The 27,407-nt window shown below is 38.6% G+C and overlaps 1 protein-coding gene across 3 annotated transcripts in view; it reads left to right on the forward strand.

Annotated features, from left to right (window-relative positions):
• The first annotated feature begins 6,844 nt into the window (after window positions 1-6,844).
• The window catches only part of Jade3 (jade family PHD finger 3), a 144,777-nt gene continuing 124,214 nt past the window's right edge, over window positions 6,845-27,407 (forward strand). For 2 of the 3 annotated variants that reach the window (XM_057759900.1, XM_057759902.1), the window contains exons 1-4: window positions 6,845-6,908; window positions 8,202-8,291; window positions 10,331-10,439; window positions 14,074-14,181. The gene's annotated coding sequence lies outside the window, so the exon portion shown is untranslated. Of the gene's footprint in view, window positions 6,909-7,197; window positions 7,312-8,201; window positions 8,292-10,330; window positions 10,440-14,073; window positions 14,182-27,407 lie in introns of those variants that run through there. The other variant, XM_057759901.1, reaches the window with a different exon arrangement.

The raw sequence follows: 27,407 nt of genomic DNA on the forward strand, positions 1-27,407 counted from the left end.
TGGACAAGGGGTCTTACTATACAGTACTTTTTTTTTTTTTTTTTTTTGGTTTTTCGAGACAAGGTTTCTCTGTGGTTTTGGAGCCTGTCCTGGAACTAGCTCTTGTAGACCAGGCTGGTCTCGAACTCACAGAGATCCGCCTGCCTCTGCCTCCCGAGTGCTGGGATTAAAGGCACTATATAGTTCTTATAAGGGAAATAGAGGAATGTTACGCATATAAATATGACATCTCAGATGAAATAGATCTTTTAAAGCCACAAACTACCAAATCTCAAGAGATATGAGCATTTACTACCTATCTAGCCCAATAGCTATTAAAAATGTATTTGAAAGGTTTCTGTTTTGTTTGGTTTGGGTCTTTGGTTTTTTGAGACAGGGTTTCTCTGTGTAGCCCTGGCTGTCCTGGAACTCATGCTGTTGTAGACCAGGATGGCCTTGAACTCAGATGGTCTGTTTCTGCCCGACTGCAACTCCAGGGATTAAAGGAGTGTGCAATCCCTTCTATTCTAGAATAACAAAGAAAAAGGAACACATTTGTGTCAAGGGTCCTCCAAGTCATTTCCAGGCTTGATGATTCAGCACAGGGACTCACATAATGTAGCAGAGAGTCATGCTCCTGGCGATGATTCATTAGGGCAAAAGAATATAGACCAAAACTAGCAAAGGGTGAAGTTCAGAGGAAACTACAGTAAGCTTCCAGTACTTCCCTCCCCCAGTAGAGACCCAAAGGATATGCTAATTCCTGCAGGAACAAGTTGTGACACGTGTGAAATGTTGTCTACGTGTGAAATGTTGTCTACAAGGGAAGTTTGTTAAAAACTTAGTTCCTGAGGCAATATTGGAGGTTGCTCATGTAGGCACTTCCTGCCTAGCACTTACTTAAAATTCTAGATTTCCCATAGGAAAGCAGATAGGTGTTCACCATAAAGCATATTGTTTAGACAAACAGTTTACGTACAGTGAGTGTCTTATTTCGTCTGGAAATTGTAGGAACCTTCCCCAACCCATGTTCCAAATGCCATGCAAGGATTCACCTTGCAACTGAGCCTTGCAAAGACAGTAGTAGTCAGGCTTGCTATGTTTTCTACAGCAGCCTGTATTTCAGGACTTGAGTGTTTGTCCTAGGACACACATTTGTGCAAACAGACTATGCACTGTAAGTCACAAATATCAGTTCTGAAAATGTAAGGACATTCCTAAAACCAAAGTTCCTAGATTTCTACTAAAGCCCTGTTACTATTTTATGAGACCAACATTTTCCTAATACCAAAACTGGACAAAGGCAGTACCCAACTCACTCCAAGACAAAGCCTAACCTGACAAGAACTTGGACACAAAAACCTGCAGCAAAATATTAGTAATATAGAATCTAGAATCCAGAAATGTATACAAATAATCTTACTACAGCCAGGAGGGTTCTTTTCCAATGATATAAGGCTGGTGCAACCAAAAGCTTAAACAACAACCCAAACCTACTAGGGACTGGGGAGATGACTCAGCAGATAAAGTTGTTTACTACCAAACCTGAGGACCTGGGTTTTATCCCTAGGTCCTAAATGACTAGAAGTAGAAAACTGACCGCTGCAAATTGTCCTCTGACTTCCACACATGTCCCTCCTTTCAAAATAAATAAGTGTAATTTAAAAAAATATTTGCGTGTGTGAGCACACACACACACGCACACACGCACACACACTCGCATGTATAATGTGTGTTCTGGGTACCCCCAGAAGCTAGAACCACTGGACATGGGTGCGGGGATCTGACCTCTAGCCCTCTGGAAGCAAACATTTTTAAGTATTGACCCATCTCTCCAGCCCCTGTAAAATTATCTCTAAAAACACCTACTAGAGGGGTTGGAGAGATGGCTCAGTGGTTAAGAACACTAGTTGCTCTTCCAGAGGACCGAGTTTCAATTCCCAGCACCCACAAGGCAGCTCACAACCATCCATAACTCCAGGCAATCCATCTCTTTATTCTAACCTCCTCCACAGGTACCAGGCATGCATGTGATACACAGATAGACAGTCAGACAAAACCTCCACACACATAAAATAAAATTAATAATTTTGAGGGTTTTTTTTCTTGTTTTTGTTTGTTTGATTTTTTTTTTTTTTTTTGAGGCACGATTTCTTCGTCAAACTGTCATGGCTGACCTAGAACTCACTTTGTAGGCAAGGTTGACCTCAGACTCAAAGAGATCTGACTCTGCCTCCTGAGTGCTGGGATTAAAGGCGTGCTCCACTACTACCCAGCTTGGTTTTTTTTTTTTTTTTTTGCTTTTTTAGGCAAGGGCCTATGTAGCTTTGATTATCCTAGAACTCTATATAGACCTGATTCACAGGGATCTGCTGCTTCTGCCTCCTGAGTGTTAGGCTTAAAGGCATGCATCACCATGCAAAGCTTTGAATTAATAAAAAAAAAAATAGTAGGGCTAGGAAGATGGCTGTATGGAAAAAGCACTTACTGTGTAAGTATGGGAACCACAGTTCAGATCCCCAGGGCCCATGGAAAGAGCTAGGCAGGTACAGTGGCCTACCTGTGAGCCCATCACAGAGAAAACATCCCACACTGTGATGTCCTCTCCAAAGCAAGCTAACTGGACTTTATTTACCTGCCTCAGTAAATAAAGTAGAGAACAATCAAGTAAGATACCCAATATCAATCTCTGGTCCACATATGTATACATGTGCATGTTCACTCCCTATGTACACAACCCCCCCCCACATGCACACACATACACATATGCAAAATATTTTAAAAACTATCAGACAAAATACCAGACATATACCTTACTCATAGGCAGGAAGATCACAGGTTTGAGGTCACCCTGGGCTACACATTGAGACTCTATCTCAAAAACAAAAACAAAAAAAAAATTACTAAGCCACAAATGATAAAAAGCCCAAACAACAAAAATTAAAAGCCCAATATTCAATCAATGTAATCTACCATATCTATCAAGCTAATGAAGAAAAATGATATAATCGTATACTTAAAAAATTTCAGCACTCAGTTATGGTTAAAAAATTAAGCAAACTATGAATACAGAATATCTCCCCAAACCTTGCTAGCATCACATTTACTGGTGAAAGATGAACTGTTTCCCCCTAAGATCTACCCCAACAAAGGTGTCTACTCTTATCACTTTCATTCAATATAATTCAAATGCTGCCATCAGTCCAATCAGGCAGGAAAAGGAATAAAAATCATATGATTGGAAAGGAGATAAAACAATTTCCATTTCCAAACAACACAAGTTTCTTTCTTTTTTTTACAATTACATTTATTGTTAGCAAGTGCCTTACTCACTGAGCCATTTTACAAGTCCAATAACATAATTTTTTATAGAGAAATTTCAAAAGTACCTGCCAAAAGACTCATAGATCTTAATATCACAGGATATTAAGATCAACACACAAACATCAATTGCATTTCTATGTTATACTGACAGTGAACAATTAACAAAATGTCCATAGGCTCTACATGCTGAAAATTCCAAAATGCCAATGAGGAGTATAACTAAATGGAGAGATGGAAATCATCATGCTAAAGGATTAGAAGAGAATGTTGGGAAGATGTCAGTTCTTCCCAAAAAGATATATAGGTTTGATACCATTCCTCTTACAATTCCATCAAGGTTTTTATAAATGCAAAGTAAGTTCATTACAGAATTTATAGGAAAAGTCACTAGCAGCCAAGTGTGGTGCCGCACACTTTTAATCCCAGCACTTGAGAGGCAGAGGCAGGCAGATTTCTATTGAGTTTGAGGCCAGCTGGTCTACAAAATGAGTTCCAGGACAGTCAGCGCTACATGTCTTAAAACCCACAAACAAACAAACAAACAAACAAAAAACAACAAAGACAAAATAACTTGGATAGCCAGAATAATTTTGAAAAAGAATAAAGTGGGAGGGATTGCTCTATCCACTTATTCTATCAAAATTAAGACTAGTATTCCCAGGAGAGACACGTAGATTAATAGAGCCAAGAAATGGCCCCATACAGATGGCCCAATTGATTTTGACAGAGATACAAAAGCAATTTAATGAAGCAAAGACAGTCATTTTATTTGAGTCATCAACTGTTTATGGCAAAATTAAGAATCTCTATCTTGGGTCCAAGTTTTTAACAAAAAATTAACTCAAAGTGAACTACTGACTTAAAACATAAAACTATAATGCTTCTTAGAGGAAACATGAGAGAAGGCAAATGGGACAAGGTGAAGATTTTTTAGGTATGACACCAAAAGCACTATATGTAAAGGCAAAACTTGATAAGCTGAAGCCCTCCGAAAAGAGTTTGCAAAATCTCATGTTAAACAAATGAAAAGATCAGCTGCAGAATGGAAAAATTATTTTCTGATCATATACATATCTGACAGAGGGCTTATATTTAGAATATATAAATAACTCTCCAAATTTACTAGTAAGTAATAATCAAATTAGAAAATATCCAAAAGGCATAAGCAGACACATCACCAAAGAGATGGCAACTAAAGACATGCAAGGGAGTTCAACATTGTTGGCCACTAGGGAAAGCCAATTTAAAACGAGCTATCAGCATAGGAAGGAAAACAGAAATAGTGACTATTTCAAACAAATACTAAGGAAGAGTAAAGAAGAAACTGATCTCTTCTGTACGGCAATTAGGAAAACAAGCTGAGCCAACTGGTCTGGAAATGTGGCCATTTCTTACAACACAGGACACACTTAGCATCTGACCATCAACTGCACTCACAGTTATTATTGTTATTATTTGTTTGTATTTGTTTTTCTAGACAGGGTTTCTCTGTGTAGCTTTGGAGCCTGTCCTGGAAGTCATTCTGTAGACCAGGCTGGCCTCGAACTCATAGAGAGCCACCTGCCTCTGCTTCCCCAGTGCTGAGATTAAAGGCATGAGCCACCACCACCCAGCTGCACTTATAGTTACTTGATGTAAGAAAATGAAACTGTTCTCACAAAAATCTCTATAAGACTGTTTACGGCACTGTTATTCTTTTTTTAAAAAAAATTATTACACCTATTTGTGTGTGTGTCCTATGTGTGAAGATCAGAGGACAATTTTCAAGACTCAGGGTTCTTTCTTTCCAACTTTTGGATCCCAGGGATAAAAAAAAAAGGTCATCAGGCTTGGTGGCTATGCTTTTACCTACTGAGCCATCCCCATGGCCCAGCAGTTGTATTCTTTTTTTTTTTTAACATTTTTTTTTATTCTTTTTTACTTAGAATTTCCAACTGCTCCCCGTTTCCCATTTCCCTCCCCCTAGCAGTTGTATTCTTAACGGGCAAAGTTGGAAACAGTCCAAATGTCCTTGAATGCATGAACTGTGGTATAGCCACACTGTAGATTATCACTCAACAATAAAAACAGTGATGAATGTTAAAGAAATTGTGCTGAGGGAAAAAACCCCACAGATTTCAAAATGTATGATTCTATTTATATAATATGTTTGAAATAACAAAATTAAAGGATGGCGTGGTGAACATATTAGGAGTTGCCAGGAATTATGTTAAGAAAAGGAGGTGACTGATGATAAGGGATACCAGGGGGACTCTTTGCTTTGAGATGGTTGTCTTGGTCACAAGAATCCACATAGGTGGTAAAATTGTGGAGAACTTAAATTTTCAGATTCAGAAATGGATGCTTGCTAAATTGATGCTATCCGAATGAGCTCTATGGATTGGACTAGTGTCCCTATCTTGCTTTTGATATAGTTATGTTAGACTACTATTGGGAGAAAATTCTGAGAGGTACTTACAGGGTTTCATGAGACCCTTCTAATATGTTTACATCTCCCTGTGGAATTTTATTTTAAAATAAATCAAGTATAACAGTAAATGTGAAGGATTATGAATATTTTACCAGACATTTGCATATAATGAAGAATTAAATCTACAGTATGAAAAATAGACAAAATACAAACATTACATTGTTTATCTTAGAAATATAAGTGAAAATGACTATGAGTTTATCATAATCATGATGTATTTTCAATTCTAGAAAGGTAAATAGTAAGTTGCTTGCAAACTTCTGTATTTATCAGAATTCAAAGGGTCAGAATCATTAGTAAATTATATACACTTATTTTATATATTAATAATATATGTCATTTCCCACTTATTCATTAGAAGCTATTGTCTTCTTTAATTGTAGTACTGGTTAATAAATCAAAAGCTGTAGGGCAGGCAACCAGGAAGATAAGATCAGGAAGCTGGAACCCAGGGGCACAGACTAAAGCAGGCGTCCCTGGGTGAACTTTTAAAACTCTCCGTCCAATCCTCTTTGTCTCAGGAAAACCTCAGCCCTGGTTTAAAGGATTTTTCTAAAGAATTCTGACAGGCCACCTACACTATATGAGAAAATAATCCCTACTTTTAAGTCAACCGGCCTTTAATTATATTATCAAAATACCTCCACAGCAACACCTGTATGAAGGTTTGAATAACTGGGAGCTGTAGGCTAACTATATAGACATCAGAAGTAAAAAAAAAAAAAAAAAAAAGCAGCCCACACCTTCATAAAACATGTTTGCTTGTAACTGGATAAATGTGTTGTCAATTGTCTCCTTGCCTTTATTATTTTTCCATATTTCAAGCAGAAATGACAGAAATCAATGGTGGTCACCGAGTTTATATACGCAGAACTTTCGAATTGAAGCGGGGACTTGAAAAGCTAAGTCTGGACGGTGATAGAGCCAGTGCACCTCGCCCTTTCTAGCGCCTAGCGGGGCTGGGACGCCTCAGGGCAGCAGCGCGCGCAGCAGGAGGGGAGGAGAACCCACCTGAAGCACCGCGCCGCGCGTGCGGGAGCCCAAAGTGGGCGGAGCCTCGAAGCCGGTGGCGTTGGCGACGGCGCCCAGCCCGCCAGAAGAGCGCGCGGCGAGCAGACGGCGGGGAGTCGGTCGGGTAGGGCGAGCGCAGCCGGCGGTTGGGGGGGGGGGGGGAGTGGCGGTGGTGAGGAAGGAAAGGGAAGAGGCGGAGCGTGGGAGCGCACAGTGTCAGGAATACAATAGTGCTCCGCGCCTCCTCGGCCGCCGCCGCCCAGCAGCCTGCCCAGGGCTGAGGCCTGACGGGCCCGGCGGCCAGGGCGGAGGGCGGGAGCACAGCGCTAGGGGGCGGCCCCCGTGGCGGCTCGGGAGGCCCGGGCGGGAGGGCGGGGTGAGGAGGAGATTAGGGGGCAGGTGCGAGGGAGGGAAGAGAAGAAAGCGGGCGGCTAGGGGGCGGTTACCACCCTAGCCGGACTCGCCCGGCACGTTGAGGGGCCCCTGAGTGCGGCAGGAAAGGAGCGGAGCCCGAAGCGGCGCCGAAGGTAGGCGCTCCCGAGGGTCGCCGCTGCAGCGGCAGCGAGGTTGTGGGCGTAGTGCGGCTTTGGCGGCGGGAGTGGTGGCCTCGAGGAGTGGGACGAGGGCGGCGTGGAGCTAGGGGTCCCGGCCTCGCTGCGCTCGGGGGAGCTCCAGTTCCACGAAGCGGTTGCCTCCGGTGTCCCCCGAGAGCCGTGGAGTGGAGAGCGTGTATGGGCTGAGGTAAAGTGCCCAGTCGCCCCTCTGCTGGTGGCGCGTTGTGCCTGGTGGCCCGAGCTGGGGGGTGGGCGGGGGGCGGACACGGACACGCGAGCTCGCCTGCAGCCTCCGGGCCACCTCGGAAGGCATTGAGCGCCATAACTGTGGCGGCCGTTCCCTTTAGAGTCCCCTCCCGGCGCCCCTTCCCGTGCCTGTTCTGTGCTATCGGGACTCGTGGGGGCCAGACCTCGGGGCTAGAGGGCATGCTCTTTCTGCCGCCTGCGGCTGGCCAGTCCTAGCAGCGAGAGGGCGCACCCTGGCTGTTTGAGCCTTGCGGAGCGGGAAGACACCGAGTGTCTGAGCGGGGAAGACCGGCAGTGCAGGGAGCAGCCAGGCACCCCGAGAGCCCAAATGCCAAGCTAGCGGGAGCGCGGGCGCCCTGCCGGCTGGCGGATGGCGAACTTTCCTTTCTCCCGTCATTGTTAGGACCCTGTGAGTGTTCGTAGCAGCCTAGCGCCCTGCGGTCCTGGGGGTGGGAAAATCGCCAATTACCGGGAGATTTTTCTGCCACCGGGCATGGTATAGTTGTTAACTTTTTCCCAGCTCTCGAGTTCGTTTTTTATTACCTCCTCTGAGGGGGCCACATTTATTTGTTTGTTTGTTTAATATTCCCATCTTTTCCTCCTGCGTTTCGGAGCAGAGCCTTGGCTTTGGTGGAGTCTGGCTTTAAATTACTTCGGGCAACCTGCGTTCATTATTTGTCAGGAAGAAAGTGGAGTGGGCATCTCAAGTGAGTGTACTTAATGGTAGTACGTGAAGACGTGCTTAACAGTTTATCTCTGTGCAGCCCTAGGACTTGTCGCTTGTAGGGATTTGGCAAGAAACTTGTTTGGCTGCTCCATTGGCCTAAGGTACAAGGAAATATATGTCCTGAGATGTGTGTCGACCCTCACCCACCTTGTGAGATGCAGTCATCTCTGAAGTTGAGGATGAGACCCCCACCCTCTGTCCTCCACAGATGGTATAAGAAATCAAAACCTTAGTGACAGTGATTCCAGTGACCTAGAGGGAAAAGAGACCTCATTCCCTGCATTCAGTCAGATAAAGATAGCTGCTACTCTCTAAACTCGGAAAAGTAATGAAAAAAAAATAGGTAAAAACTGGTTACACAACATCGTTGCCTAGTTCATGCTAACCAGAATCCACTTTCACAGTGTACTTCTTAAATACCTTGCCTGCAGCCACTTTTTGTCTGCCCTGGGGGTTGGAGAATGGGGGTGGGGAAAAGAACAGAGTCCAGTTGAAACAAAGCATTATGTTTTTTTAGTTTAGTATTTCTATAACGTATGTAATGGTGGGAACATAGAGTCTGGCCTTTGTACCCTTTGAATAGTGTAGTTCTTACACATAATATGATGACTCTGGATAAGTATAAGCATATTTTTCTGTTTAACATTAAGAGTGTCCTACTTCCATAATTATCATTTTCTTTTCGATTTAAGGTGAGCTCTGAGTTTAAATACTTGAATTATTAGAGGATAAATTCTCACTTCAAGGATTACAGAAGTTGGAGGAATGCTGTTCATATTAAGTTGGGGAGTGCACAGTTCATATTAAATTCCCAACATTGGGTACCATCATTGCCACCTTTCTTTCACTTGTGTCCTCTGTACACTTCTGTTCACTAGAGAAGAGTTCTTATTCCAGCCCTTATTCCAATACTGTCACCTTAAAAGAGTTTCTCACATTTTTTAGCCAGTTAGTCCTGGAATAATATAGGTTACAGTGTTCTAATTCCAGAATCCATACTTAGTTTTCTCTTTACTGAATCAGACCATAGCAGTGTGGTATATGATTCTTGTCCAAAGTGAAGGAGCCAGGAATGACTTGGAAATAGCTTTCAAGGCACTTGTGAACCATTTTCTGGCTTATAGAGGAGACTCCCAGGACCATCACAGCTGATGATTCTGGGGCAGTTATTGCACCCAAGACATATGAGTTAATGAAAGCTAAAGTACAAGAATGTTAAAGACTTACCGATTTAGTATGGCCATCTACTTTAATAATGCTTGCCTTTCCCCTCTGTTGTGTTCTACCAACCATAGCAAATGTTTGTCCTCTAAGCTATACAAAGCCATGTCTTCTTTTTTTACTTTGAGGTCTAAGTGAAACTAATCACATATTTTGGTGGTGGTGAGGAAATCAGAAGACATCAGGTGTTTGTGTAGATGTGACATTATAGAGAGCTCTTAGAAGCTTTGATAGGAATGCAGAGAGAGAGGCTAAAATGAGGTTGAATATTATCATGGGACATAATGTACCTACCTCTTCATGGAGCTTATAAAAAGTAGGAACTGAAGAAGATAGAATTGATAGTCTGACTTATATTAAGAAAATCTCTCATTGGGATAATTTACTGTGATCTTTGCTTGCCTCACTTTTTTAGGTGAGAGGTGGATGTTGGGTGATACCCATCTGGCACTATCCTAACCATAATTTTTGGTGTTGAAAATTGAACCCAGAGTCTTGCACATACTCAGCAAACATTCTACTACTGAGCTACCTACCCCTTACCCTGATACCCTTATAAAGTGGGGACATTTGGCTCATTCATACGTTTATATTGTTCTGGTTACTGTGGATGCGAAAGCTAAAGCATTCTCTGCTTTATAAAGGTTTTCAGGGTGGGGAGAATCTAGGATGGGTGGTTTAGAAGTGATGAATGAATAAGAAGATGCTAGCAGGTGATCATTATAGACCAAGTAACTACTGCTTTAAATTTTGTGGTTTTGTGAGTCCCCCATGGTTATTGTTTTGTCCTTTCTGTAGGGCCATCCATAGACAACAGAAGCAAGGATCCTACAATCAAAAGTGCTTCTGTGCTTAGTCTTTGGAAAAAACTTACGTGATCTAATATTCCAGACTTGGGAAAGGAAAGGTAAGAACTCAAAATGCTGTTTTTCTGAACATGAGGGCATGTCCTTGTGGGTACTGGGGGGTTCTGATATGCCCTGAAGAAAAAGTATCTGTCAAGGGGGAGTTAGTTATACTAGGACTTTGGCAAGTAGAAGGCATCTATGATATCATAAGTACCCTTTAAGCTACAAATAATTTTTCCACTCCAACTCATAAGCCACGGCTATGCCCCACTACCCATAAAGGTCATTTTCTTCTGATACCTGCTGATAGGCAAAAAAATCCCCACAAACCTAAGCTAGTGTCGCTTTTTTGTTAGTTTGAGACAGGGCTTACTGTGTAGCCCAGACTGGCTTTCCTACTCATGATCCTCCTGCCTCAGCCTCCTGAGTGCTGGGATTATAAAGTATGGGCTACTATGGTTGGCTAGAATGTTGTTTTTGGACTAGCTAACAAGAAAATGTGATATCAGCTTGACCTATACACTGAACCCTTTGTGCTGAAATCTCCTGGGAAACTTGCTGGTATTATTCCTTTTTAGATTTTGAAAACTTAATTTTTGATAAAATATTATAATTTTAAAAATGTTGCAAGATTGGTACAAAAACTCACTGTATTCCCTTTATCCAAGGTCACTAGTTATCAGCCGTTTGCTTTCATTTGCTCTTTCTGTTTCTTTTTACAAATCATTTGAGGTAACCACTGAAAGAGTGGTACTTGTCAAGGCCATCCTGTCGTGAAGAGTGTCTCAGATGCAACCATTGGTATAGCAGAACATTGGTGGTGGGGCAGGGCCCCAGAGGTAAAGTCTCACTGTAGCTACCAATCATATGTTTGTAAACCAAGTTTAATCTCTGATACTAGATAGAGAAGTCATGACCAATGGTAAAAGTATTTAAGATATCCTCTCCCTTTCACTGTTCTTGTTGTGTGTTTCCCTATGTCAAATTTTAGTACTATGAAAACTCTCAACTTTGGTCATTAATATAATTTCCACTTAATTCATTCAGCAAACATAGTGTTTTCTATTTGCTAGGGCTATAAAGGGAGAAATATACTCATCCCCTTAAGTAAGAGCTTAATGTCCAGTGGAAAGAATTTGAGGAATCTTTTCAGCAGTTAGAGGAGGAATGTTCTGCTGATGGGAACAGAGGCCTGGTTAAGGATCTGAAGAGTAGATAATAGATATCTGAGAGTCACTTAACAGTATGTAACTGTACATATCCATCTTTAAGGCCTTCTGCTTTTAGATGACAAAGTCCATGAGTTAGGGAATCCTTTGATGTCATATATCCACTACAGGCAATGGAATCACGCAAACTTGGACTCATATTCTGCTCTTCCACTTGATCTTGGCTAGTTTACTTCTCTGTGCTTCAGTTTCTTCATGTGCCAAATCATATCTTTGAGGATGGTGGTGAGAATTTAGTTGAAGTAATATTTGCTCTGTAACCTTTTATTTCATCTTCCCTTACTCCCTAAAATGCTGTTTGTTGGAAATAACGTTTAAAGTGTTAGGTATTAAGGTAGGATCCAAGGGACTATTTTTTTTCAACAGATAATGTCTGACTACTAGTTCTAGCAAAGACAATGGCGATTACCTTATGGAATAATAAAAATAATAGCAACAGAGATTTGGTAACAATTTTCTTTATGTTGAGCACTGGATAGCTCTCTAAGCAGAGCATATCTCTCAGAGATGTGAATCTTAAAATGGTGAAACACAGCCAACTTGCACAAGGTCACACAGCGAGAAAAAGATAGAATTAATTTTTCTGTGACTTAAACCAGTGGAGTGCCCTTGGAGCCTCGAGAATGAATAATAATAAATAAGGTAGAGAGAAGAGATTGCCAGGCAGAGGAAATAGCAGTTGTTGTGACAGCGTTGAAGTGGGAAAGAGGAATAAAGGAGTCACACAGGTTTGGTTTGATCTGGGAAAAAAGGTAAGCAGAAAATTGACAGGCTTTGTGGAATTTCATTAAAGAGCTTGTGCTTTATTTCAAAGATAGGCAGATGCTTCTTAAAGGTATTAAACTTTTCCTAAATGGCATGTGTGTGTACTTCAGAAAAGTATCCAGTGGTGCCTAAAAGAACTTTAAGTCATTTCCTCGGTGTTCCACCTTTCATTCCAACAGAGGTGATGTTTCTGTATAAACTTCCACCAAAATGTTGACAGATGACTTTTACTATCTTCTGTGAGTATTGCTAAGAGATGCCATGATGCTAGAAGATGCCACTTAAGAATGCTGGTAGAAAAGGGTTTGGTTCTTTATGTATGTATGTATGTATGTATGTATGTATGTATTTATTTATTTATTATGTATACAACTTTCTGCCTCCATGTATACACGCACACCAGAGGAGGACGCCAGATCTTATTACAGATGGTTTGGAGTCATCATGTGATTGCTGGGAATTGAACTCAGGACCTCTGGAAGAGCAGACAGTCCTCTTAACCATTGAGCCATCTCTCTAGCCCCAGAAAAAGGTTTAATTAGGTTCATATCTCTTGCATTTTAGGCTTCATTAAGGGAAATTGTTCAGTTTTCATTAAGTCTGCAAAATAGATAAACAGTTGGAATTAAGAGGAAAAGTAATTTCTGGAATTCTGGATTTATCATTACAAGTGGAACTGTTGAGTGTAAGGCTTTGTTTTAAATATATCATAATTAAGATACTTCTGTGACTAAATGGAAATTTGTCATTTTTTAATTTTGTGTGTGTGCCATCTGTGATGGCAGACAGCACATTTGTGAGACTTTAGAAGACTGAAACATTTTTTTCTATAATATTTTTCATATTTTCATTCAGGTGGTGGAAGTTTTTATATTTGAAACTTTATGTATAGCATAAACTTCTTCCTCTTGCTGTATGTGATGGGTCACATACTTTTAAGTAGCCTGTTCTAGTTAGATTTTAGGAATAAGAGAAAGTGCTTAGTTAGTGGCTTGATGATTTAGGGTGGCCTTGCATAGACAACTAGTGTTTGGTAGACTAGTGGCTTTGGTAGGAGGCCCTAAGCTTGGATGGCTCATCACTTCATGTGGTGGTCTCTTCTAGGTGGCTAGTCTGGACTTAGTGTAGTAGTCTCAGTGTCAAAAGAGAGAAGCAAGTTAAGAGCAAGCACCAGCCAGTACACAAGTACTTTTTTCAAGTGTCTGCTCCTGTCACATTTGCTATTATTACATTGCTAAATCACAAGAGTGCTTTCGTGACCAAGTCCAGAGACATTGTGGGAGACCATTCAAAAAGTGGATATAAGGAACTGTGAAAAAATTGGGAACCTTTACAGCAATAATACATAATTGGTAATGAGTGAAAAGTTAGAGGGAGGCAGTGTGGTTTTGGAAGGAGATATGCACACAAATGGGTCAACTGCTCTCTCATCTTAAACAACTATTATCAAAGGAACTCCTGGGTTTCCTCAACACCCATTCAAGTTTTATCACAAAATTCTTGTGTATTATGTTTTGTAGTTATGAAAAAATACCAGGGAATCTACCACCATGCAGTGAGAGGAACATTGGCAATTTTGCCTTTAACTCCTCCCCCTTTTCAAAATAATTTTTACTTAAAAGAAGAAATGCTTATTTGGGCATTATAATAAGGGCAAAGGATTCTTTGTAACTATGCTTTATTTATTCAAATTTTGAAGTATCCCTGTGGTTGCAGTGAAGAATCCAGTATCATACTGTGGAGTGGTCAAGATCCACCAGTGTGAAGCATCAGGCTTTGACCTTTGTTCTGGAAGACGATCTCAAAGGTAACATTCTTTACATAACATAGATTTCTTTTTCAACAACTTGCAGGATGAAATTCATTATATAAAAATATAATTGTCTTTAGAAACATGGGGAACTGAGTAAAATGCTCATTTTGTGTATTGTAGAGGTTATATATTTCTCCTGAAAATTGTGCAATGATATAATCTTAGATTTTATTTCCTCCTAAGACAAAATTTTAGAATTCCTGATATTTAACTCAGTAACTTGAAAAGAGCTGTCCATCTTTATAAACATAACGTTTGACTTAGCACTTTACCCAAGAATTTATTCAACAAATACTTAGAAGTTACTTGGAATATTGCCTATAGTAGCAGAAGATTGGTGATATATTGAGTATCAGTCAGGGCTTAGTTTTACAAGAGTATTACACTATATATTGTGTAATCTATAGTGTATAGAATTAGAAAAACCAAAAAACAGTAGAGGAGGTGTTGCCATTCATGTAAAATAGATAATGAGTTGAGGGCAAGAAAATGCATATTTATTTGCTTACATAGACACAGAATTTCTGAAGGGCTTATTCATGTACTGACAGTTTGGTGGCCTGGACTAGTGGTTGAAAATGAGACTTTTCATTGCATAAGCTCTAATGTGTACCTTTTGAATTTCAAGATGTGTTGTTTATTTTCCTATTTAAAAAATTAAATGTGTTTTTAAAAAGAGACCTGATATATAGTAATGGGAACTCTCATGGTTTTCTTCCCAACTTGACTTGATCACATCTATTCTTGTACCAAAATATATATCTAGCTCTTAAGGGAATGGAACATAATAGGCATGAGGATCAAGAAATCAAGGCCAACCTGGTCTACATAACAAGTTCAAGAACAGCTTGGACTATATGAGACCTTGCCTTAAGATAAACAAACATGTGTCCTTAAAAAAAACCAGACAAACAAAAATGGTGCATATGGTGACTCTGGTAAATTTTTTCCCCTAGAAATGCTTCTTGGTATACTTCTGGCTTTTTCTTGTTGTGCTGGGTATTGAGTTTGTCTGGGGCTTTCCTTGTATAAGATACATACTGAACTATACCTCTAGTTTTGAATTACATGTGTGTAAGCTAGAGGACAACAGGTGTGGCAAATATTAGCTTATAGGTCTTTGTGTGAGTATAAGTTTTCAGTTCCTTTTGGATAAATACATGGAAATGGAATTGCTGATCTTTCTCTCTGACAGAAGTGGACCAACTGTCCTCTAAAGTGGTTCTACCAATTTGTATTCCAGTAAGTCATGAAAGTGAAATATGTGTTGAAGTTCATTTTCTCACATATGTGATATTTTATTGCACCATTTGTTGAAAAGTCTATCGTTTATTTATTAAATTGCCTTTGCATCTGTGCATCTGTTCCTGAACTGCTGTGCTCCATGAATCTGTGTGTCTTAACCATTTTTCCATTAATTATACTACCTTTTTTTGCAGTGCTGAGGGTAGATATCATTACCTAAAGTATGCTGGACAAGTGCTCTACTGCTGAGCCTCATCCCCAGCCATGATACACTATGTTAACACACTTTCTTGAGTACTATAGTTTTGTAGTGAGTATTGAAATAAGTAATATTAGTATTCTGACATTTTTCTTCTCCAAAGAATCGTAGTGAAAAGGGAACACTTAACTTGTTCCCATCTCTCATCAATAATAACACTAGCTGTAGAATTTTGGTTTTGTTTTATAATTATATCTTTTTGTGTAGAAAGCAATTTATCTAGCATTTGTGAGGCTGCTGTCTTAGAAGACTTGCTTGTAAAATTGGCCTTTTACTGATAAATGGAAAATTGACTTCTTAAACATTTAAAAAAATAAAATGTCATACTCTACTGTCATCTATTTCCTCTCCAGTCCTTTTTATTTCTTTTGTTAATTCTAGTTTTCAAACTTGCTTAAGTAATTTTCTTTAGCTAGTCAGCATTCCAGCATGGAGGGGAAGCAGGGGTTCATAAGCTTCCACTTCTAGTTGAAGAGCTATTGAGAATGATAGCTGCTGGGAAAAGGAGAGTCAGTTTTCTTTAGGAGTATAGTCCCTAATAGATTATTCATGCTTTATATGGACAGCACAAATTGTACTTTAAGTGAGTTAGTTTTCAAAAAGCATATGAAATTGGGAGAGAGGTGAGGGTGGATCTTGGAGAAGTTAGAGGGAAGAGAAGGTGATGGATGTGATCAAAATACATTGTATGCATTCTGAAATTCTCAAAGAATTAATAAAAATGTTACATTTAAATAAAATATAATCTTAATGAAAAAGGAATTTCCTTTAACATTTTTAGGGTAGGTTGGATGGCAGTAAATTCTGTTTTTGTTTGTCTAAGAAAGTTTTCATATTCCACTCACTTTATAAGGACATTTTGTATGATATAGAATAATTGTTGGAAGAGATTTTTCCTTTCCTTCAATGTATGCTTCCACTGTTACATATCCTCTAGTTAAGTCTTGTATAATTATTATCCTATTATCCTTGTGCATTTCTAATGTCTCTCTCTCTCTCTGATTCTGGCTTCCTTAAAGGTTCTTTTGCCTTTGATTTTAAGCAGTTTAAGTATGATACACTTAGATATGGCTGTATATTTTTCATATTTATCTTGTTTAATATTCTCCAAGCTTCTTTTTTCTGTGGTTTATGTATGTAATTTCTCAGCCATTTTTTTTTTTTTATTTTTCAAGACAGGGTTTCTCTGTAGATTTGGAACCTGTCCTGAAATTCACACTGTAGACCAGGCTGGCCTTGAACTCACAGAGATCAGCCTTCCTCTACCCCTGCGCCCAGTGCTGTGATTAAAGGTGTGTGCCACCACTGCGCCTGGCTTTCAGCCATTATTTTTTAAAATAAGTCTATGTAGTTTGCTTTTTTTGTTTGTCTAGGATTCCAATTCCAAGTTCATTGTACTGTTAGTGGCTCACAGATCTTGAATATTGTATGCTGTTTTTCCTTTTTATGTTTATTTTTGCCTGCATGTATGTCTGCACCACATGTCTGCAGTGTCTGTGAAGGCCAGAAGAGGGTGTCAGGTCCCCTGGAAATGGAATTACAGATGGTTGTGAGCCAGCATGTTGGTTCTCTGTCCTTTGCAAGAGCAGCAAATGGGTTAAACCACTGAGCCATCACTCCAACCCCTTCATGCTGGTTTTTTTCTTCCTTTTTACCCTTTTGTTTAATTTTTGTGGTCTTTGAACCACTGAGTCATTACTCCAGCCCTTGTGTGCTAGTTCTTTTTTTCTCCTTTGTCCTCTTTTGTTTTAATTTTTAATGGCCTGATCAATAAACATGACCTTCAAGTTCATTGATAATTTTCTTGGCTGCATCAAATCTACTGTTGAGCCCACTGGGTTGTTGTTGTTTAAACTTTAGTATTTCTAGTATTTCTAGTAAATATACTTTTTCTCGTAGGTTCTATTTCTTTGCTGAAGTTATCTATCTGGGCTTACATATTATCTACTTTATTCATTAGACGTTTTAACGAATCATAATAATTTTATGTTTCAGTTTTTTTTTATAGTCCCAACATCTGTACTACTATGTTTGGACCCAGTGACTCCTTTGTAACTTGGGGTATTTTCTTACCTTTTGATACACCTCATTGAACATCCTGAAAACTGCACATGGGCAAGAGATTCTGATAAATTTTTAGTAGTTGGAAAGCTCTGATTCTTTTTCTAGGTCTTTAGTGAGGAGTTGGCCTGTTCTGTGTTTTTTGTTGGCCTGGGTTGTGTAGGTGGAAGGCAGGGTAAGGACACCAGAGAGTTCCTGTCCTATTCCTCTAGTGATATCATTTTTAGTGTTTACTTTATGTGGATGAGTGTTTTGCCTACAAGTGTGTGTGCTATCTTATGTGCTTGGTGCTTGTAGAGGTTGGATTTCCCTCAAACTGGAGTTGAATATGTTTGTGAACCACCATGTGGTTCCTGGGAACTGAACCTGGGTCCTTCATAAGAGCAGCCAGTGCTCTTAACTGCCGAGCCATCTTTCTAACCACCATGATAACTTCATTTTTACAGTACTTGGTTTGCGTTGTCCATTGTGATGCTTTCCAAAAGTAGGTTTTTATAGTTTTTCCAATTGTATTCCACTGTTACTAGTTAGATGGTATGTCAGGTGTGGTTGTTTGAGGAGAAGGTGTTCTCTAATTATCTGATTGGTCAGATTCTAGTGAACCTGGGTCTTGAGTGTGTTTCTAGCAAGGTTACCTGTTCATTCTTGTGTAGGGCTTCCTTCTCTTTGCTCCTACCCCTAACCACACCCCATTTGGTATACTAATGTTCTCCTCCCTGAGGATTTATCCCTTTCCTCTGTACTAAATATTAGAGAACATGGTCTGGGTGAGTTTCACGGCAGACTGTTGCAGTCAGTCAGCCAAGTACCACTACAGGAGCTTTGTCTTAGATTTTCCCTGGTCTTCACCATGAAAGTCTGGTGAGATTCCTGTAGGAAAAGCTTTTTAAAGGGGTAGAAACTACTCTGTGGAACACAGGAGTTTCAAAATATAGCTAATCATAGAATTTTTGATTTAGAATTCTTACAGGCTCATGTGTCCAAACCTGTATCTCTGTAGGTTCCTGTTCTCTTTGGATATGAGAGTGGTAATTTGTTCTGCAACTTCACTTCCCTGCCAGATTGCCCTTCAGTTTGGCAATCTTTTTTATTTTAAGAGTAGGATGATGGCCTCTGAAAGATTTACATATATGAGCAGACATGTGATCCCTTAAAATAAGTTGCCAAGACATCACATATCTAGAAAGTCAGTACATACCTCTTTCTTTATATATCTTTTACTTAACCCATTGAAATTTATGATTAGGGAGCATGGAGTAATTGTTGTTTAGATTCTTCCTATTTTAGGCTTTAAAAACCTCTGTACCACTGGCAGTGTGCTGTCTGCTTTCTTTCAAAATTCTATGCCTTTTAGTTCCTGAGCAAATCTTTAACAATTTAGTAACTGTTTCATTAGAAATTAGAGCAAGATTTAGCCTATCTAGATGTAATTGTTTCATTAGAAATTAGAGCTAGATTTAGTCTATCTAGTAGAGATTTTATTAATGACCATGTGTTTGTCACTTCCTCCACATTGCCAGAGCCAGTTTAGTAAACACTGGTTGGTTGCACCTTGTGTTATGAACAAGACAGTAAATTTTGAGTCTAATACAATACAGGCCCATCCTGGTAAGTAAAGTAAAGGGTCACCAAGGGCAATAAAAATTCCATCATAGGAAGGATATTATAATTTCTAAAATGTCTACATTCTAATCTATTTTAATAATAAATCCTATTGTAGTGGTAGGTAGAATTCTAGTAAATGTATATAGAAGATAGGAGTACAGCAATTAGTACTAACCAAAAAGATGACGTGTCTTTAAAAAAATTATAAAGCTAAATGGAAATTCTGAGGATTGTATGAATTCCTATGGATTTTAACTTGTATACTTTCATGTAACCACCACCTCAATCTAAGTACAGAAGGGTTCCTGTACCCCAGAAAATTCTTTTATACTAGCTTAATCACAGAATCTTCCTACTTTAATATCTGGATGCTATTAATTTGTATTCCATTATATTTTTTTGTTTTAATATATAAAATGGATGTCATCTTATGAATCTTGGTTTTGTATACAACATAGTGCTTTTGAGAACTCACATCATAAAAATTGTTATATTAATATTTTGTTTCCTTTGTATTTGCTGCATAGAATAGACCATGGTATAGATATATCACAATTTGTTTAGTTGTTCAGCATGGAAGGGCAAATGAATTATTTTTGAGTTTTGGTGATTATGAGTAGTAGTCATGTACACAAATACATGTAAGTATTTGTGTGCATGTAAGTTTGTATTTTTCTAGAGTAATTCCTGGGAATGAGATTGTTAGAATTATACTATAATTCACAATAACTAGTTAACTAGAATTTGAATGATGGAATAGAATGGCAGAAACCCATGTTTGAATCCTGCTTTTTTTACTGTTAGCTGTGCAACCTTGAGTGAATTTAATTTGTGTCTCTTATTTGTAAAACGAATAATATCTAGGATTATTGCATGGAATAAATAGTATATTAAAGATAAAAGACTGAGCAATGTTTAGTACACTCATTACATTACTATGCTTAATAGAATTGTTTCTTGTCAGAAACATTTGATTAATTAAAGCAAGAGTAAATAATCTATGGTGTTCTTGTAAATGTGTAAAAAAAATTAAAAACTCTTCCATAGTAAATATGAATGTATGAGAGATAAGTGTAATATTCAGAGGTTGAATCAAATGGCAAGTTTTGGTGGTTTTGTGTTCTCAACATGGAAGAATCATGTTCATAAAAATTGAGTGTATTTCCATATTTTATACAAGAAGCTATGAAAATAGCTCAGAATTAACTAACATTGAATCATGTTTTCTATACAGGAAATTCTAGGTAAAGCATTTATCAAGTGTATTAACTTGAGTACCTCCCCCAAAAGTAAGCCAGTTATAACTTTATCTTTTTAATGCTAGAGATTAAACCTGAGACCTTACATGTGCTAAACATGTATTCTACCACTGAGTTATATCCATAAACCCTGTAATTTTTTAAAATACTGTTGGCACTGACAAAGCCTGTCTTCTCGGAGTCTTTACAACATGAATGAATTCTATGATTTCTCAAGTGTTACATTTTTAGCATTTTTACAGGAAACCTCTTCAATTTTGAGAAGCATATTGAGGACGAAATTTTAAAATTTTGCATGCCCACTCAAATATCTCCCTATAATGTTTTATCATTAGAATATGCAACAGAAATTTACTTTCCCCCTATGGTTTCTGTGTAGTATGGTGGCTCAGTCTGAATAGCACCAAGGGCAAAGAAGATGTATCTCTCCTGGAGAATTTTCTCCACCTGTTAATTCACCAAGCAATGACTATAATTCACTATATGGAAAAAGGAACATAAATGTTCATTTTTTATTGTCTGTTAGTTCAGTTTTGTAATATATTCAAATGCAAATACTTCTTTCCTTCTTCAGATTTCAGGAGAACTAGGTGAAATAACTCTCAAGTAGTCCGTTTCAGTTGTTACCTCTGAGCTGTTTTTTTGCTGTCTCCCCTCCTGTGCATTACCAGTAATCTTAACTGTCATTTTCATATTCACAGCTGAAACACCGTTCTTTTGTTGCCCTGTCAATCTTATCTGGGACAGTACCTTCCAAATATTGTGTCAGCAAAGGACCTCCCACTACATACTGCCTCAGATTCATTCCACTCTGTTGGATATCATCCCTTAATCCATCTTCAAACTTCATTAAATTTTGTTTTTTTCTACTCATTATGGCACCTAAATGTCATACTTCCTTATCCTGTAACCAATTTACATATGTATTGTTTGCAGGCATACAACTAAATTGCTATTTGCAGAGTATAGGACACTTGAAGTATTCTACATTTTATTCCTCAAAAATGTATGGAGGAGAATTGCTGCTTCTTATTCAATTAATAGCTAAACTAAATACATACATACATACATACACGCCAGAAGAGGGCATTGAGTCCCCTGGAACTGTAGTTATAGGTGGTTGTGAACTTTCCCTGTGGATGCTGGGAACTGAATCCAGGTCCTCTGCACGAGCCTTCTCTCCAGCACTTGTTTTTTTTGTGTGTGGGCATGGTTGAGACAGGGTCTCACTATGTAACTCTGACTTTCCTAGACCTCATTATATAGACCAACCTGGCCTCAGAGTCACAGAGATTCACGTGCCTCTGCCTCCCAAGTATTACAATTAGTGCTGGAATTCTTGTCCATTATGGGCTATCTTTTTTTTTATTTTTTTTTATTTTCGAGACAGGGTTTCTCTGTAGCTTTTTTTTTGGTTGGGCTATCTTTTTTAATGTTTATTTGGCTAGCTTTAAAATATAAATAGATATAGTAAACATCTGTATCCTACTTGTTTCACATGAAACTTACCTCTAATATGAATATGATAGCACATGCCTTTAATACCAGCATTCAGGAGACTGAATCTGAGTTTGAAGCCAGCTTGGTCTGTTTATAGTGAGACTGTCTCATTTATAAGAGGACAAGGGGGAGAAGGACTCAATGATAATCACTACCTGTGTGCTACATAGTAAGATTTTCTTAGAGGACGAGTTTACATTTTATAATGAGAGGGAGATGCATGCATGTTTGTGCATATATCTGTGTCATGAGTCTAAATAAAGCTAGCACTAGGATGACTAACTTAAATCTTCAATGCTTTTATAGTACCAAATAAATGAACCTGTAAAAACTGTTCTTTAGCCTTTCTAGGTAAGCATCTGCTTTTTAGGGAAACTCTAGGCCCCTTTCTTGACCTGATTTCAAGGCCACCCTCCCAGATTCAACTTAATTTCCATTTAGAATACTTTCCACAGAAATGCAGTCTCTAAAAGTTTCCTCATTTTCCTATCAGTATCACTGTCATTAGGCCATCACAGGGCCTTAGCTTCTCACTGCACAACAGATAGTGTGCTTAAACCAGAAACCATGGAAATCAAGATGTCTCACTCATATCATAACCTTCCTTACCATCTTACATATACTTTTCAAAAATCCTCTTTTCTGCCTATTTTATCCAAGTTTGTATTCATTAGAGTCTAAGCACAAGTCATTCTGTAGTGCCTTTGTCTAGAATGTTCTCTATTCCTCTGTTCCATCCTAGATGTACCTCCAGATCTCATCTTTTTTCACCTCAGTGGTTCTTCCCACCTCTGAAGCTGGGACTAAATGTGCTCAATACTCATTACTAACATGGGACAGTATGACAGAATACTTAATGGATGCCCTGTCTTTTCATCTGTGTAGCATACCCTTTTGTAGTGTGACTTTGCAATAGCTCCTATCAAAAGATGGAATCTATCTACTCCTTAAATATAGAATATCTTTATGACTTGCGTTGACTGATACATTATAGTATAACCTAATTGTAGGGAAGTTAACCTAGGTTAACTTTTTTCTTGTTCCCTGGAAATCCTGATGCAATGTTTTGAAGCTCCAGCTAGCTTGGTGGATGAAGTAATATGATATAAGGAGAAAGGCCTAGTTAATTAGACAAGAGTGAAGCCATCTTAGACCTTTCAGTCCCAATCAATTTGCTACTGTAACTGCATGAGAGATCTTAGAAAAGATTAGCAAAGCTTTTCAGCTGATTGTAGTTCAAATTGCTAACCTATTGGATTGTAAGCAAATAAAATGAGTCTTATTTTGGCCTCTAAAATTTTATATGATTGTCACACTAAATAACTGAAATGGCAAGGTTTGTAGTATTCTATTCTCTAAAAGTCTTAAAGGGCATGCCTATGGCAGGTTTTCAGTAAAAGATTGTTGTGAATCACTGTCTTCATTTCACTTCAAGCTTCTCAATCATTATGATTCTCCATATCACAACAATCCAGTTTGGCCTTGACATAATCTTCCAGAATTACACCTTATGTTTCTTTGTTCCACTGGGTCAGCATCTATATAACTGCCCCAGTTATAGCCCCATGACAATTTATTTCTTACATCAGCTCCATGTTGCATCCCTTCTATTTACCCTTGTTTACTAATCCTTTAGAGTTAATCCATTGAATACCTCAGTGCTATAAAGCTGTTTCTAGCCTTCTGAAACCTCATTACCCCAAATGCTCAATACCTGAATCACATGTGTTCATAGTTAACTAGAGTCCTTAGAGATTATCTGAAACAAAGTCTCCAGTTTTGAAGTAGGAAAGCAAAGCTCAGAAAGAACTCATCATTGGTAATTGCTTATTCAATGTCATATGATAGTAGTATCAAGACTAGAATTTACATCTCACACAAACTTACTTAGTAGATTATCTGTTTCTGTGCATCATCTGGTTCATGTGTGTGAAACAAATTGTATTGCAAATTTGGTGATCATAATAACTGTTAACTTCTGCCTTTTTCTACTCTCCATATTGCAATTCAAAGACTAATCATTAGCTATTAGGTGCATCAATAGTTAAAGAATAGTTGTTGATTAATTGACATTTTAAAGTCAGTTATGCTCAGAACTGTTCTGTATCTTGTTTGTAGTGATTATCATTTGTCAAAACTTGAACTGTACATTAAAAAGATATATATAATGTATACAATTTTAATTAAGTAGTAGTTCAAAGCAATTATGCAAACACATCCATTTATTTAAGTATGACAAAATATATAAGTAACTTGTTATTACATGAAATTAAATTTGGCCCTTTAAAAATAAACTTGCACAAAGCCACAGAGAAACCCTGTCTCGAAAAACCAAAAAAAAAAAAAAAAACTTTCATACACAGTAGGTGTTAAGTAATGTTGGTTTCCTTGTTTCTTGTACTAGTTTCCTTCTTTGCATACAAATGATTATTCTTCTTTAGATAGCTATTAGGTGACTTTTAAGATCTTAAGGTAAATGTCCATGTCCACACACATCCATAAAAATGTCTAAGTATTATGTGGGACAGTAAATATACATAAGCATAACCACAGTATTCTAAAAGATAGCCCCACTAGGACCAGAATTTTATTTTCAGAGGCTTAGACTCAGGTATAAAATAAAACACTCTCCCTTTATTAACAGAAATTATTTAAAACAAAACAAAAAGATAAATGGATGGCTTAATTTTCCTAAGGATATTTTCATACAATTTTAATATAGAGTAGTAGACTTCTAAAAAGGATTACATTTATTTATTGTGTGCATATACACATACACATGTGCATATGCATACCTATGTGCATGCACATGCCACTATGCACATGTGGAAGTCAGAGGACATGTTGCAGGAGTTAATATTGTCCTTCCACCATGTGGGTCCTGTGAATTGAAATCAAATCAGACTTGAAGGTAGGTAAGTGCCTTTACCTTCTGAGCCTTTATTCATTCATTTTTTCATTCATTTTACATCCCAGCTGCAGTTTTCCCTTCTCCTTCCTCCTCTCTTCCTAGTTGTCCACCCTCTAATTCACTACTCTGTTTCTGTTCAGGAAAGGGCAAGTTTCCCATGGATATCAACAAAACATGGCATATCAAGTGGCAATAAAGCTAAGCACCTCCCCATGTAATAAGGCTAGACAAAGCTATCCAGTATGAGGAGTAGGATCTCGAAATCCTGCAAGAGAGCTCGAGTTCCCACTGTTAGGAAACCCACAAGAGGAATATCATTAGTTATCATTACATTGATTTTTTTTTCTTTCCAGTTGTGTTTGGTTCTATCTTAGGAACAAGAGGAACAAGTTACACAACTAACATATATGCAGAGTACCTAGGTCAGTCCCATGCAGGCTCCCTAGTTGTTGGTTCAGTCTCTGTGAGCCCCTAAGAACCCATATTAGTTTATTCTGTGGGTTTTCTTGTGATGTCCTTGACCCCTCTGGCTCCTACAATCCTTCCTCCCCTCTTCAGCATGATTCCCTGAACTCTGCCTAATGTTTGGCTTTGAATCTACATCTGTTTCCATTACTTGCTGGATGAAGCCTCTCTGGTGAAAATTGGGTTAGGCATCAATCTATTAGTATAACAGAATATCATTAGTTATCATTACATTGATTTTTTTTCTTTCCAGTCATGTTTGGTTCTATCTTAGGTATATGGGCTATCTAGCCTCTGGCCTGGAGCTCAAGGCTCAAAAATTCATTTAATCTTTTTTGTATCCTGTCAGTTTTCTGATTAAGCTAAATGAGTATTTGATCTGTGTTTATTGCGTATTTGCATGTGACTTGTGTTTTTAACCTTAAAGGTTGTATTTTTATATCCAGATACCTTTCAGCATTGCCTGTAGGTTATTCTCCATCTTGTGCAAATTTCCTTTACTGTACCTTGGGATGGGGATTTTGTTTTGAGACAGGCTCCCAGTGTAGTTCATGATTTCAGGATCTGCACTTTTATGCCTGTAGTGCACCACGGTGCCCGTCTACGCTCTATGCGCTACCATACAGTTGGTGAACCGGGCAAGGGGCTGGAGATTGAAACACACAAAGACACACAGAGACAGGGGAGTTCGAGGCCAGCCTGGTCTACAAGAGCTAGTTCCGGGACGGGCACCAAAGCTACAGAGAAACCCTGTCTCGAAAAACAAAAAAAGCAAACAAACAAAAAAAAAGAGTGCCCCTTTATTTCGTACCAGAGCCGCTTATATAGAGATCCTTAATTGATAGCCACGCCCCAGCCAAACGTACCAGAAACCACTCTCCTGCCCTCAGGAACTTCTGAGGGCCTGGTGCTCCGAGCAGCTGCAAGCTGTCTCAGAGCAGAGGAAAACAAGTCGTTTACAAGAAATTCAGAATCTGGGGGTTCACAGCTCCCAACAATGCTCATTTGAGTTGCTAATTTTGATTCTTTTTACCAGTTCCTTGAAATACTTTTTGGTTATGCTTGTACCTAAAAGATGATTTTACAGGAAGAAGATTGGGTATCCTTTCAGCAGGTACTCAGCAACATTACAGAAAGGCTTTAACTATTGTCATAAAAAAGGAAAGAGATGTTTCTTTATATCAATTTCCTGTTTCTTTAATTGGAGAGAATGTATTAAGAATCCTTTATTTTAGGAGATCCAGCGAAGGAAAGACCCACATGGGACCATTTTTTTCCCTGTCAAACAGTATTTCTGTAGTCTACTTTTGCTAGTAATGATCATAAAATAACATAAAATAATATGTTAATGATAAAAATTAAACTATATGCTATCTTAAAAATCTAATAGCTTTGCTGGGTGGTGGTGGCACACACCTTTAATCCCAGCAGAGGCAGGTGGATCTCTGTGAGTTCGAGGCCAGCCTGGTCTACAAGAGCTAGTTCCAGGACAGGAACCAAAAGCTACGGAGAAACCCTGTCTTGAAAATCAAAAAAAAAAAAAAAAAATAGCTTTGGCAAAATGAACTACAGTTTATGATAAAACCTCCTTTTCTCTAACAGGCTTATTTTAACTTTTTTCTTTTCACAGTACTGGGAATTTAATCAGATAAATAAATTACACAAATGCCCAGTGTTCTTGGGTACTGTGTTTGGTCCTATGTTCCCTCACTTTTCCCAACTTGTAATGCAAGCAGGCTTCCCTGTCTCGCCCTCCATGTCACACTAATTTTCAGGTGTAGGAATGCAAAAAAAAAGATTAGAGCCTGAATTGAGAGTTAAAGTCTGCCCTGTTAGTACCTGAAGGAATCAAAAAATAGAATCAAGAAAGAGAGCAGAGTCTTTCATATTAATTAAAACCTTTACTGGATCTTGG

Source organism: Chionomys nivalis, chromosome X (assembly GCF_950005125.1).
Source record: "Chionomys nivalis chromosome X, mChiNiv1.1, whole genome shotgun sequence".
Taxonomy (NCBI): Eukaryota; Metazoa; Chordata; class Mammalia; order Rodentia; family Cricetidae; genus Chionomys; species Chionomys nivalis.